Source organism: Arachis stenosperma, chromosome 9, assembly GCF_014773155.1.
Source record: "Arachis stenosperma cultivar V10309 chromosome 9, arast.V10309.gnm1.PFL2, whole genome shotgun sequence".
Lineage (NCBI taxonomy): Eukaryota > Viridiplantae > Streptophyta > Magnoliopsida > Fabales > Fabaceae > Arachis > Arachis stenosperma.
In genome coordinates this window covers 131,448,375-131,461,807 of record NC_080385.1, presented here as the reverse complement: position 1 = coordinate 131,461,807, position 13,433 = coordinate 131,448,375, and positions in this window count along the sequence as shown.

Genomic DNA, 13,433 nt, shown 5'->3' with positions numbered 1-13,433 from the left:
TCAGTGACAGACGCAAAAGAGGGATTCTATTCCAGTAGGAAGCGGGAACCAACCGGTGATTGGCCGTACTGTGACAGAGTGCGTGAGCATTAGCTTTCACTGCGAGGATGGGATGCAGCCATCAGCCATGGGTGATGCCTCCAGACTGGTTAGCTGTGCGAGTGACAGCCGCATAGGATATTTCCCCGAGAGGAATGAAAGTAGCCACAGTTGATGGTGAACCCCTATACAAAGCTTGCCATGGAAAGGAGTAAGAAGGATTGAATAGAAGGAATAGGAGAGCAGGCGTCCGAGAGCTCTACAGTATCTCCATTCAGCTTATCTGAAATTCCTACCCATGAATCTACATAAGTATTTCTATCTCTTTTATTATTTATTTTCTTATTTCTATTTTCGAAACCCATAAATCAATATTTAATCCGCCTAACTGAGATTTACAAGGTGACCATAGCTTGCTTCATACCAACAATCTCTGTGGATTCGACCCTTACTCACGTAAGGTTATTACTTGGACGACCCAGTACACTTGCTGGTTAGTTGAACGGAGTTGTGAAGAAAATAAACAGTGCCATAAGAGTATACATCCTTTATAAACAAATAACAAGTGATCACAATTTCGTCCACCAAGTTTTTGGCGCCGTTGCCGGGGATTGTTCGAGTATGGACAACTGACGGTTCATCTTGTTGCTCAGATTAGGTAATTTTCTTTTCAAAAATCTTTTTCAAAATTTTTCTTTGATTTTTCGTGTTTTTAAACTTTATTTTCGAAAAATAATAATAAAAATCCAAAAAAAAAAAAATTAGAAAATCATAAAAATCAAAAATATTTTATGTTTCTTGTTTGAGTTTTGAGTCAAATTTTAAGTTTGGTGTCAATTGCATGCTTTTAAAAATTTTTCTTGCATTTTTCGAAAATCCCATGCAGTCATAGTGTTCTTCATGATCTTCAAGTTGTTCTTGACAAGTCTTCTTGTTTGATCTTGATGATTTCTTGTTTTGTGTCTTTTCTTGTTTTTCATGTGCATTTTTGCATTCATATTTTCCATGCATTAAAGATTTCTAAGTTTGGTGTCTTGCATGTTTTCTTTGCATCAAAAATTTTTCAAAATTATGTTCTTGATGTTCATCATGATCTTCAAAGTGTTCTTGGTGTTCATCTTGACATTCATAGCATTCTTGCATGCATTCATTGTTTTGATCTAAAAATTTCATGCATTGAATATCTTTGTTGTTTTTCTCTCTTTCATAATTAAAAATTCAAAAATCAAAAAAATATCTTTTCCTTATTTCCCTCCAAAATTTCGAAATTTTGGTTTGACTTGGTCAAAAATTTTCAAAATTAGTTGTTTCTTACAAGTCAAGTCAAAATTCCAATTTTAAAAATCTTATCTTTTCAAAATCTTTTTCAAAAATCATATCTTTTTCATTTTTTTATTTTTCGAAAATTTCAAAAATCTTTTTCAAATTATTTTCAAAATCTTTTTCTTATCTTTACATGTAATTTTCGAAAATTCACTAATAATTAATGTGATTGGTTCAAAAATTTGAAGTTTGTTACTTTCTTGTTAAGAAAAGTTCAATCTTTAAGTTCTAGAATCTTATCTTGTAGTTTCTTGTTAGTGAAGTAAATAATTTCAAAATTTTTGAATTAAATCTTTTTTATCTTTTATTTGATCTTTTTCAAAAAAATTTTATCTTTTTCAAAATTTGATTTCAAAATATCTTATCTAACTTCTTATCTTCTTATCTTTTTCAAAATTGATTTTCAAATCTTTTTCAATCAACTAACTACTTGTTGTTTGTTTCTTATCTTTTTCAAAACCACCTAACTACTTTTCCCTCTCTAATTTTCGAAAATTCTCCCTCTCTTTTTCAAAAATTCTTTTTGTTTTAAATTTTAATTTTAATTATGTTTTGTCTATAATTTTCGAAAATCACTAACCATCTTTTCAAATTTATTTTCGAATTCTTCCTTCTCTTCTCCTCTTCTATTTAATTAATTAATTACTAACACTTCTCTTCACCTCTCTTCCTCCATAAATCCGAAACCTTCCATCCCTCTTCTTCTACCCCTTTCTTCTTCTACTAACATAAAGGAATCTCTATACTGTGACATAGAGGATTCCTCTTTCTTTTCTTGTTTTCTTCTCTTTCATATGAGCAGGAACAAGGATAAAGGCACTCTTGTTGAAGTTGATCCAGAACCTGAAAGGACTCTGAAGAGAAGATTAAGAGAAGCTAAATTACAACAATCCAAAAACATCTTTAAGAGAAACAACCTTTCAAGAATTTTTCGAACAGGAGAAGGACATGGCAGCCGAAAATAATAATAATAATGCAAGGAGAATGCTTGGTGACTTTACTAAACCAACGTCCAAGTTTGATGGAAGAAGCATCTCCATTCCTGCCATTGGAGCCAATGATTTTGAGCTTAAGCCTCAACTAGTTGCTTTAATGCAACAAAACTGCAAGTTTTATGGACTTCCATCTGAAGATCCTTACCAGTTTTTAACTGAGTTCTTGCAGATCTGTGACACTGTAAAGACAAATGGAGTTAATCCTGAAGTCTACAGACTCTTGCTTTTCCCTTTTGCTGTAAGAGACAGAGCTAGAGTATGGTTGGATTCACAACCCAAGGATAGCCTAGACTCATGGGATAAGCTGGTCACTGCCTTCTTGGATAAGTTCTTTCCTCCTCAAAAGCTGAGCAAGCTGAGAGTGGATGTTCAAACCTTCAAACAAAAAGATGGTGAATCCCTCTATGAAGCTTGGGAAAGATACAAGCAGCTGACCAAAAGATGTCCATCTGACATGTTTTCAGAATGGACCATATTAGATATATTCTATTATGGTCTCTCTGAATTTTCGAAAATGTCATTGGACCATTCTGCAGGTGGATCTATTCACCTGAAGAAAACGCCTGAAGAGGCTCAAGAACTTATTGACATGGTTGCAAACAACCAGTTCATGTACACTTCTGAGAGGAATTCGGTCAACAATGGCATACCTCAGAAGAAAGGAGTTCTTGAAATTGATGCTCTGAATGCCATATTGGCTCAGAACAAAGTGTTGACTCAACAGGTCAACATGATCTCTCAAAATCTAAATGGATTGCAACATGCATCCAACAATACTAGAGAGGCAGCTTCTGAAGAAGCTTATGATCCTGAAAACCCTGCCATGGCAGAGGTTAATTACTTAGGTGAACCTTATGAAAACACCTATAACTCATCATGGAGAAATCATCCAAATTTCTCCTGGAAGGATCAACAAAAACCTCAACAAGGTTTCAACAATGGTGGACGCAACAGGCTGAATAATAGTAAGCCATATCCATCATCTTCTCAGCAACAGACAGAGAACTCTGAACAAATAATTCTAATTTAGCCAATATAGTCTCTGATCTGTCAAAAGCCACTTTCAGTTTCATGAATGAAACAAGATCCTCCATTAGAAATTTGGAGGCACAAGTGGGCCAGCTGAGTAAGAAAGTCATTGACACTCCTCCCAGTACTCTCCCAAGCAATACAGAAGAGAATCCAAAAGGAGAGTGCAAGGCCATTGATTTAATCAAAGTGGCCGAATGCACCAAGGAGGAGGAGGACGAAAATCCCAGTGAGGAAGACCTCCTGGGACGTTCCTCAATCAAGAAGGAGTTTCCTATTAAGGATCCTGAGGAATATGAGGCTCATCTAGAGACCATAGAGATTCCTTTAAATCTCCTTCTGCCATTCATGAGTTCTGAAGAATATTCATCCTCTGAAGAGAATGAAGATGTGACTGAAGAGCAAGCTGCTCTATATTTAGGAGCTATCATGAAGCTGAATGCCAAGCTGTTTGGTAATGAGACCTGGGAAAGTGAATCTCCCTTGCTCATTAGTGAACTAGATACTTGGATTCAGAAAACTCTACCTCAAAAGAAGCAAGATCCTGGCAAGTTCTCAATACCTTGCACCATTGGCACCATGAGCTTTGAAAAAGCTCTATGTGATCTGGGGTCAGGGATAAATCTAATGCCACTCTCTGTAATGGAGAAGCTGGGGATCATTGAGGTACAACCTGCCTTGTTCTCATTACAATTGGCAGATAAGTCCATAAGACAAGCTTATGGAATAGTAGAGGACGTGCTAGTAAAGGTTGAAGGCCTTTACATCCCTACTAATTTCATAATCCTAGACACTAGGAAGGAAGATGATGAATGCATCATCCTAGGAAGACCTTTCCTAGCCACAGCAGGAGCTGTGATAGATGTCAACAGAGGTGAGTTAGTCCTTCAATTGAATGGGGACTACCTTGTGTTTCAGGCACATGGCCATCCCTCTATGACAAAAGAGAGTAAGCATGAAGAACTTCTCTCAGTTCAGAGTCAAGAAGAGCCCACACAGTCAAACTCTAAGTTTGGTGTTGTGAGGCCACAACCAAACTCTAAGTTTGGTGTCCAAACCCCATATCCAAACTCTAAGTTTGGTGATTGGGAATACCACACTTAAGTTGACCTGATCACCTTGTGGCTCCATGAGAGCCACTGTCAAGCTATTGACATTAAAGAAGCGCTTGTTGGGAGGCAACCCAATTTTATTTATCTAATTTTATTTTATTTTGTTTCTTTGTTAATTTTATGTTTAATTAGGTACATGATCATGAGGAGCCACGAAAAAATCAAAAAAATTAAAAACAGAGTCAAAAACAGAAGAAAAAAAATTTTTCACCTTGGAGGACGCACGGGCCGGCGTTCAACGCCCAGAAGGTGCATCTGGCCGGCGTTCAACGCCAGAACAGAGCATCTTTCTGGCGCTGAACGCCCAAAACAAGCTACATCCTGGCGTTTAACGCCAGAATGCGCACACAGAGGACAATCTGGCGCTGAACGCCAGAAACAAGCTTGAAACTGGCGTTCAACGCCAGAAACAAGCATCACATGGGCGTTTAACGCCCAGAACGTGCATCAATGGGCGTTTGAACGCCAGAATGATGCATGAAGGCATGTTACATGCCTATATGGTGAAGGAATGGTATTTCTTTTCACCTCAGGATCTGTGGACCCCACAGGATCCCCACTTCAGGATCTGTGGACCCCACAGGATCCCCACCTAACATATTCCCACCTTACCTTCTAATCCTAGTTTTTGTGATGTGATTCCCCATGTCACAATTCCCAATCTTCTTCATCAATCACCTCAATTCCTCTTCCCAATTACTCCATTCACCATTCACATCAACCTCCTCTTCCCCATACACCCCACCTACCTCCATAAAAATTCAAATTCACTTTCCCACCCATTCCCACCCAAATTGGCCGAACCTATACCCTCCCCCTCCCTATAAATACCCTTCTTTTCTTTTACATTTTCACACAACACAAACCCACATTCTCCCACATAGCCGAACCCTCTCTTCTCCCTCTCTACCATATTTTCTTCTTCTTCTTCTACTCTTCTTTTCTTTCCTTGCTCGAGGACGAGCAAATTTTAAGTTTGGTGTGGTAAAAAGCCTAAGCTTTTTATTTTTCATTCACCATCAATGGTACCTAAGGCCGGAGTTTCCTCAAGAAAAGGGAAAGGGAAAGCAAAAGCTTCCACATCCGAGTCATGGGAGAAGGAGAGATTTATCTCCAAAAGCCATCAAGACCACTTCTATGATGTTGTGGCAAAGAAGAAAGTGATCCCTGAGGTCCCTTTCAAGCTTAAAAAGAATGAGTATCCGGAAATCCGACATGAAATTCAAAGAAGAGGTTGGGAAGTCTTAGCCAACCCCATGCAACAAGTCGGAATTCTAATGGTTCAAGAGTTCTATGCCAATGCATGGATCACTAGGAACCATGACCAAAGTATGAACCCAAGCCCAAAGAATTATCTCACAATGGTTAGGGGGAAATACTTGGATTTTAGTCCGGAAAATGTGAGGTTGGTGTTTCACTTACCCATGATACAAGGTGATGAACGCCCCTACACAAGAAGGGTCAACTTTAACCAAAGGTTGGACCAAGTCCTTATGGACATATGTGTGGAAGGCGCCCAATGGAGAGTAGACTCCAAAGGCAAGCCAGTCCAACTAAGAAGACTGGACCTCAAGCCTGTAGCTAGAGGATGGTTGGAGTTCATTCAAAGATCCATCATCCCTACAAGCAACCGATCTGAAGTTACTGTGGATCGGGCCATCATGGTTCATAGCATCATAATTGGTGAAGAAGTAGAGGTTCATGAAGTCATCTCCAATGAACTCTACAAAATAGCTGACAAGCCTTCATACATGGCACGGCTAGCCTTCCCCCACCTTATATGCCATCTATATTACTCAGCTGGAGTTATCATAGAAGGAGATGTCTCCATTGAAGAAGACAAGCCCATTACCAAGAAAAAGATGGAGCAAACAAGGGAAGCTCCTCACGGCCTCCAAGAAGAACATGAGGAAGCGCATCATCAACAAATGCCTCAAGGAATGCACTTTCCTCCTAACAACTATTGGGAGCAACTCAACACCTCCTTAGAGGATTTGAGCCATAATGTTGAACAACTAAGGGTGGAACATCATGAGCACTCCATCATTCTCCAAGAAATAAGAGAAGATCAAAGAGCAATGAGGGAGGAGCAACAAAGGCAAGGAAGGGACATAGAAGAGTTGAAGAACATCATTGGTCCTTCAAGAAGAAGACGCCACTAAGGTGGATTCATTCCTTGTTCTTTATTTCTTTCTGTCTTCGGTTTTTAATACTATGTTTATCTATGTTTTTGTGTCTCTATTTCATGATCATTAGTGTGTAACCATGCCTTAAAGCTATGAATAAAATCCATTAGTCCTTCACCTCTCTTAAAAGAAAAATGTTTTAATTCAAAAGAACAAGAAGTACATAATTTTCGAAATTATTAGTGAATTTAGTTTAATTATATTGATGTGGTGGCAATAATTTTTGTTTTCTGAATGAATGATTAAACAGTGCATATGTCTTTTGATCTTGTTGTTTATGAGTGTTTAAAATTGTTGGCTCTTGAAAGAATGAGGAACAAAGAAAAATGTTATTGATGATCTGAAAAACATCATGAAATTGATTCTTGAAGCAAGAAAAAGCAGTGAAAAAAAAAAGAGAAAAAGGCGAACGCCCAAAACACGTCATAACCTGAAGTTTGACGCCAAGAAATGCCTCTACACGTGGATTGATCAAGCTCAGCCCAAGCACACACCAAGTGGGCCCCGGAAGTGGATTTATGCATCAATTACTTACTCATGTAAACCCTAGTAGCTAGTCTAGTATATATAGGACACTTATCTATTGTATTAGACATCTTTTGACCACTTTAAACTCTTTATTCATTCGGTCACTTGATCATGGAGAGGGCTGGCCATTCGGCCATGCCTGAACCTTTTGCTTATGTATTTTCAACGGTGGAGTTTCTGCACACCATAGATTAAGGGTGTGGAGCTCTGCTGTACCTCAAAGATTAATAAAGTTCTATTTTCTTTTATTCAATTCCTCTTTTATTCTTATTCCAAGATATTCATTCGTACCCAAGAACATGATGAATGTGATGAGTTAATAACCCTCATTAACGTTCTCACTCATGAACGCGCGTGATTGACAACCACTTACGTTCTACATGCAACACAAGCTTGAATGTGTATCTCTTAGATTCTCCAACAGAATCTTCGTGGTATAAGCTAGATGGATGGCGGCATTTATGAGGATCCGGAAAGTCCAACCTTGTCTGTGGTGTTCCGAGTAGGATCCTGGGAATCCGGAAAGTCTAACCTTGTCTGTGGTATTCCGAGTAGGATTCCGGTAATGAATGACTGTGACGTGCTTCAAACTTGCAACCTGCTGGGCGTCAGTGACAGACGCAAAAGAGGGATTCTATTCCAGTAGGAAGCGGGAACCAACCGGTGATTGGCCGTACTGTGACAGAGTGCGTGAGCATTAGCTTTCACTGCGAGGATGGGATGTAGCCATCAGCCATGGGTGATGCCTCCAGACTGGTTAGCTGTGCGAGTGACAGCCGCATAGGATATTTCCCCGAGAGGAATGAAAGTAGCCACAGTTGATGGTGAACCCCTATACAAAGCTTGCCATGGAAAGGAGTAAGAAGGATTGAATAGAAGGAATAGGAGAGCAGGCGTCCGAGAGCTCTACAGTATCTCCATTCAGCTTATCTGAAATTCCTACCCATGAATCTACATAAGTATTTCTATCTCTTTTATTATTTATTTTCTTATTTCTATTTTCGAAACCCATAAATCAATATTTAATCCGCCTAACTGAGATTTACAAGGTGACCATAGCTTGCTTCATACCAACAATCTCTGTGGATTCGACCCTTACTCACGTAAGGTTATTACTTGGACGACCCAGTACACTTGCTGGTTAGTTGAACGGAGTTGTGAAGAAAATAAACAGTGCCATAAGAGTATACATCCTTTATAAACAAATAACAAGTGATCACAATTTCGTCCACCACACCTGAATACAAGCCAAATATGCCATATCCTCAGATGCTTCAAAAGTAAACCAAGGTCAAGCAGTTTTTAAAGTTCTTGGAAGTCTTCAGAAAGTTACAAATCAATGTTCCTTTTGCTGAGCTTTTGGAGAAAATATCTCTTTATGTAAAGTTCATGAAGGAGTTGCTATCCAAGCCGAAAACTTTAAAGGGAGATGAGACAATGGTGATGACCAAGGAATGTAGTACCATCATTCAGAGCAAATTGCTAAGAAAGATGCAGGATTCGGAAAGTTGTCAAATACCATGTACCATTGGAAGCACAACCTTTGAAAAAGTCTTGTGTGATCTAAGAGCAAGCATCAATTTAATGCCCTTGTTTCTGATGAAGAAGTTTCAAATCAAAGAGGCATAACCAATAAGGATAGCATTACAAATGGCAGATAAATCTCTAAAGCATGCACATGGAATAGTGGAGAATATCTTGGTCAAAGCGGGTAAGTTCTTCCTCCTAGTAGACTTTGTAATTCTTGACATGGGGGAGGATGAAAATACTTTATAATCCTAGGAGGACCATTCCTAGCCACTGGGAGAGCTCTGATTGATGTGGAAGAAGGTAAATTAATGTTGAGGGTGCATGATGAGCGTTTGATCTTCAATATTCTTAAAACCATACATCACTCAAATGAAGAAGGCAATTGCACGAAGACTGAGTTCACTGATCCAAAACTCCAAGAACCCCCTGATGATGCAAAGTAGACTTTGCAGCTCAAGCCTCCTTTGGTGGGAATCAATACAATTCTCTCTGACATCAAACCTAAGTTTGGTGTTAAGTGTGCATGATAAACCACTATTTTATTATTTATATTGTGTTTAATTGTGTGGTTTTATCAAGTCTTCACCCACTTATTCATATGATTTGCATGTATTTACAATTCCTTCCTAAAAATGTTCTATGATTGAAAACTTGCTTCCTAAAGATCTTTTAATTGTATATTTTTATTCTCCTTCGTACCATTTGATGCCGTGATCTGTGTGTTAAGTGTTTCAGGGTTCATAGGACAGGAATGGTGTAAAGAATGGAGATGAAGCTTGCAAAAATAGAAGGAACACAAGAAATTGAGGAGATGACCAGTGAGAAGTGACGCGGGCGCATGGCTCATGCGACCACGCGAAATGGAGGAAATCGCAGTGACGCGACCGCTTGGATTGGAAGCTGCACGAATGACGCGAATGCGTGGACGACGCGACGTGTGGCACGAAAAATGCTGAGTGACGCGAACGCGTGGACAACGCGGTCGCGTGATGTGCGCGATCTGCAAAATTACAGAAGTCGCTGGCATAGATTCTAGGCCGCGTTTTAACCCAGTTTTCGGCCCAGAAATGTATATTAGAGCCAGGGAACATGCAGAGATGAGAGAGAACATTCATTCCGCATAATTTCTAGTTTTTAGATCTGATTCTACTCCTCTTCTAGATTTTTCTTTTTACATTCCGTTCATACCCTGGGTCAAGCTGTCCGACCCGGGATGTTTAGCAACAAGCCGACCGACCTCTTCAGGTCAGACTATCCGACCTCTTCTCAAAGAGCTCGGCCAAATGGCCAACCTCTTCTCAAAGAGCTCGGCCAACTCGCCAAAGGAGCCCAAAGCAGGCCCAAAACAAAGGAACACAGCCCAATCTAAAGGCAGTTGGTGCGCGAAATTGTGATCACTACAACTTCACACAACTAACCAGCAAGTGCACTGGGTCGTCCAAGTAATACCTTACGTGAGTAAGGGTCGATCCCACGGAGATTGTTGGTATGAAGCAAGCTATGGTCACCTTGTACATCTCAGTCAGGCAGACTCAAATGGGTATAGATGATGAATAAAACGTAAAGATAAAGATAGAGATACTTATGTATATCATTGGTGTGAGAGCTTCAGACAAGCGTATGAAGATGCCTTCCCTTCCGTCTCTCTGCTTTCCTACTGCCTTCATCCAATCCTTCTTACTCCTTTCCATGGCAAGCTCGTGTAGGGTTTCACCGTTGTCAATGGCTACCTCCCATCCTCGCAGTGAAAGCTAATGCACGCACTCTGTCACAGTACTGCCAATCACCGGTTTGGTTCCCTCCCCTACCGGAATAGAATCCCTCTTTTGCGTCTGTCACTAACGCCCAGTAGGTTACAGGTTTGAAGCACGTCACAGTCATTCAGTCATTGAATCCTACTCAGAATACCACAGACAAGGTTTAGACCTTCCGGATTCTCTTGAATGCCGCCATCAGGTCCTGCCTATACCACGAAGATTCCGATTAAAGAATCCAAGAGATATTCACTAAGCCTCAGATGCTTGTAGAACAAGAGTGGTTGTCAGTTACTTTGTTCATGGGTGAGAATGGTGATGGACGTCAATCATCACCTTCATCAAGTTGAAGAACAAGTGATATCTTGGACAAAGAACAAGCGGAATTGAATAGAAGAACAATAGTAATTGCATTAATACTCGAGGTACAGCAGAGCTCCACACCTTAATCTATGGTGTGTAGAAACTCCACCGTTGAAAATACATAAGAACAAGAGTGATCATTGGTTTCGGCCCCAGAGAGGGAACCAGCAGAACCAAGATCTGATCTAAGAACTAGATGTCCAAAGATGATAAATACAATAGCAAAAGGTCCTATATATAGAGAACTAGTAGCCTAGGGTGTACAGAGATGAGTAAATGACATAAAAATCCACTTCCGGGCCCACTTGGTGTGTGCTTGGGCTGAGCAATGAAGCATTTTCGTGTAGAGACTCTTCTTGGAGTTAAACGCCAGCTTTTATGCCAGTTTGGGCGTTTAACTCCCAATTAGGTGCCAGTTCCGGCGTTTAACGCTGGAATTTCTTGAGGTGACTTTGAACGCCGGTTTGGGCCATCAAATCTTGGGCAAAGTATGGACTATCATATATTGCTGGAAAGCCCAGGATGTCTACTTTCCAACCCCGTTGAGAGCGCGCCAATTGGGCTTCTGTAGCTCCGATCCAGAAAATCCACTTCGAGTGCAGGGAGGTCAGAATCCAACAGCATCTGCAGTCCTTTTGAGTCTCTGGATCAGATTTTTGCTCAGGTCCCTTAATTTCAGCCAGAAAATACCTGAAATCACAGAAAAACACACAAACTCATAGTAAAGTCCAGAAAAGTGAATTTTAACTAAAAACTAATAAAAATATAATAAAAACTCAACTAAAACTACCAAAAACATACTAAAAACAATGCCAAAAAGCGTACAAATTATCCGCTCATCACAACACCAAACTTAAATTGTTGCTTGTCCTCAAGCAACTGAAAATCAAATAAGATAAAAAGAAGAGAATATACTATAGACTCCAAATTATCAATGAAACTAAGCTCCAAATTAGATGAGCGGGACTAGTAGCTTTTTGCCTCCGAACAGTTTTGGCATCTCACTTTATCCTTTGAAATTCAGAATGATTGGCTTCTTTAGGAACTCCGAATCCAGATAGTGTTATTGACTCTCCTAGTTAAGTATGATGATTCTTGAACACAGCTACTTATTGAGTCTTGGCTGTGGCCCAAAGCAGTCTGTCTTCCAGTATTACCACCGGATACATACATGCCACAGACATAATTGGGTGAACCTTTTCAGATTGTGACTCAGCTTTGCTAAAGTCCCAATTAGAGGTGTCCAGGTTTCTTAAGCACACTCTTATTGCCTTGGGTCACAACTTTATTTCTTTCTTTTTCTTTCTTTTTCTCTTTCTCCCCTTTTTTTTTCGTTTTTCTCCTTCTCTTTTTTTTTTGTATTCACTGCTTTTTCTTGCTTCAAGAATCATTTTTATGATTTTTCAGATCCTCAGTAACATGTCTCCTTTTTCATCATTCTTTCAAGAGCCAACAATTTTAACATTCATGAATCACAAATTCAAAGACATATGCACTGTTTAAGCATACATTCAGAAAACAAAAAGTATTGTCACCACATCAAACTAATTAAGCTAGTTTTAAAGATGAATTTGAAATCCTGTACTTCTTGTTCTTTTGTGATAAAAACAGTTTTCATTTAAGAAAGGTGATGGATTCATATTCATAGTGGTGCGCGAAATTGTGAACTATACTTTTTCACAACTCTCATAATCCCTGGTAATGGCTCCAAAAACGTGGTAGCTCAATACCATGGCATTACACAACTTCGCACAACTAACCAGCAAGTGCACTGGGTCGTCCAAGTAATAAACCTTACGTGAGTAAGGGTCGATCCCACGGAGATTGTTAGTATTGAAGCAAGCTATGGTCATCTTGTAAATCTTAGTCAGGCAAACTCAGATATATATGGTGATGAACGAAAATAACATAAAGATAAGGATAGTGATACTTATGTATATCATTGGTGTAAGAGCTTCAGACAAGTGTATGAAGATGCCTTCCCTTCCGTCTCTCTGCTTTCCTATGCCTTCATCCAATCTTCTTACTCCTTTCCATGGCAAGCTCGTGTAGGGTCTCACTGTTGTCAGCAGCTACCTCCCATCCGCGCAGTGAAAGCTAATGCACGCACTCTGTCACAGTGCTGCCAATCACCGGTTTGGTTCCCTCCCCTACCGGAATAGAATAACTCTTTTGCGTCTGTCACTAACGCCCAGTAGGTTACAGGTTTGAAGCACGTCACAGTCATTCAATCATTGAATCCTACTCAGAATACCACAGACAAGGTTAGACCTTCCGGATTCTCTTGAATGTTGCCATCAGTTCTTGCCTATACCACGAAGACTCTGATCTCACGGAATGGCTGGCTCATTTGTCAGGCGAGCACTCGGTTGTCAGGCGATCAACCATGCATCGTGCAATCAGGAATCCAAGAGATATTCACTAAGCCTCGGATGCTTGTAGAACAAGAATGGTTGTCAGTCACCTTGTTCATGGGTGAGAATGGTGATGGGCGTCAATCATCACCTTCATCATGTTGAAGAACAAGTGATATCTTGGATAAAGAACAAGCGGAATGAATGGAAGAATAATAGT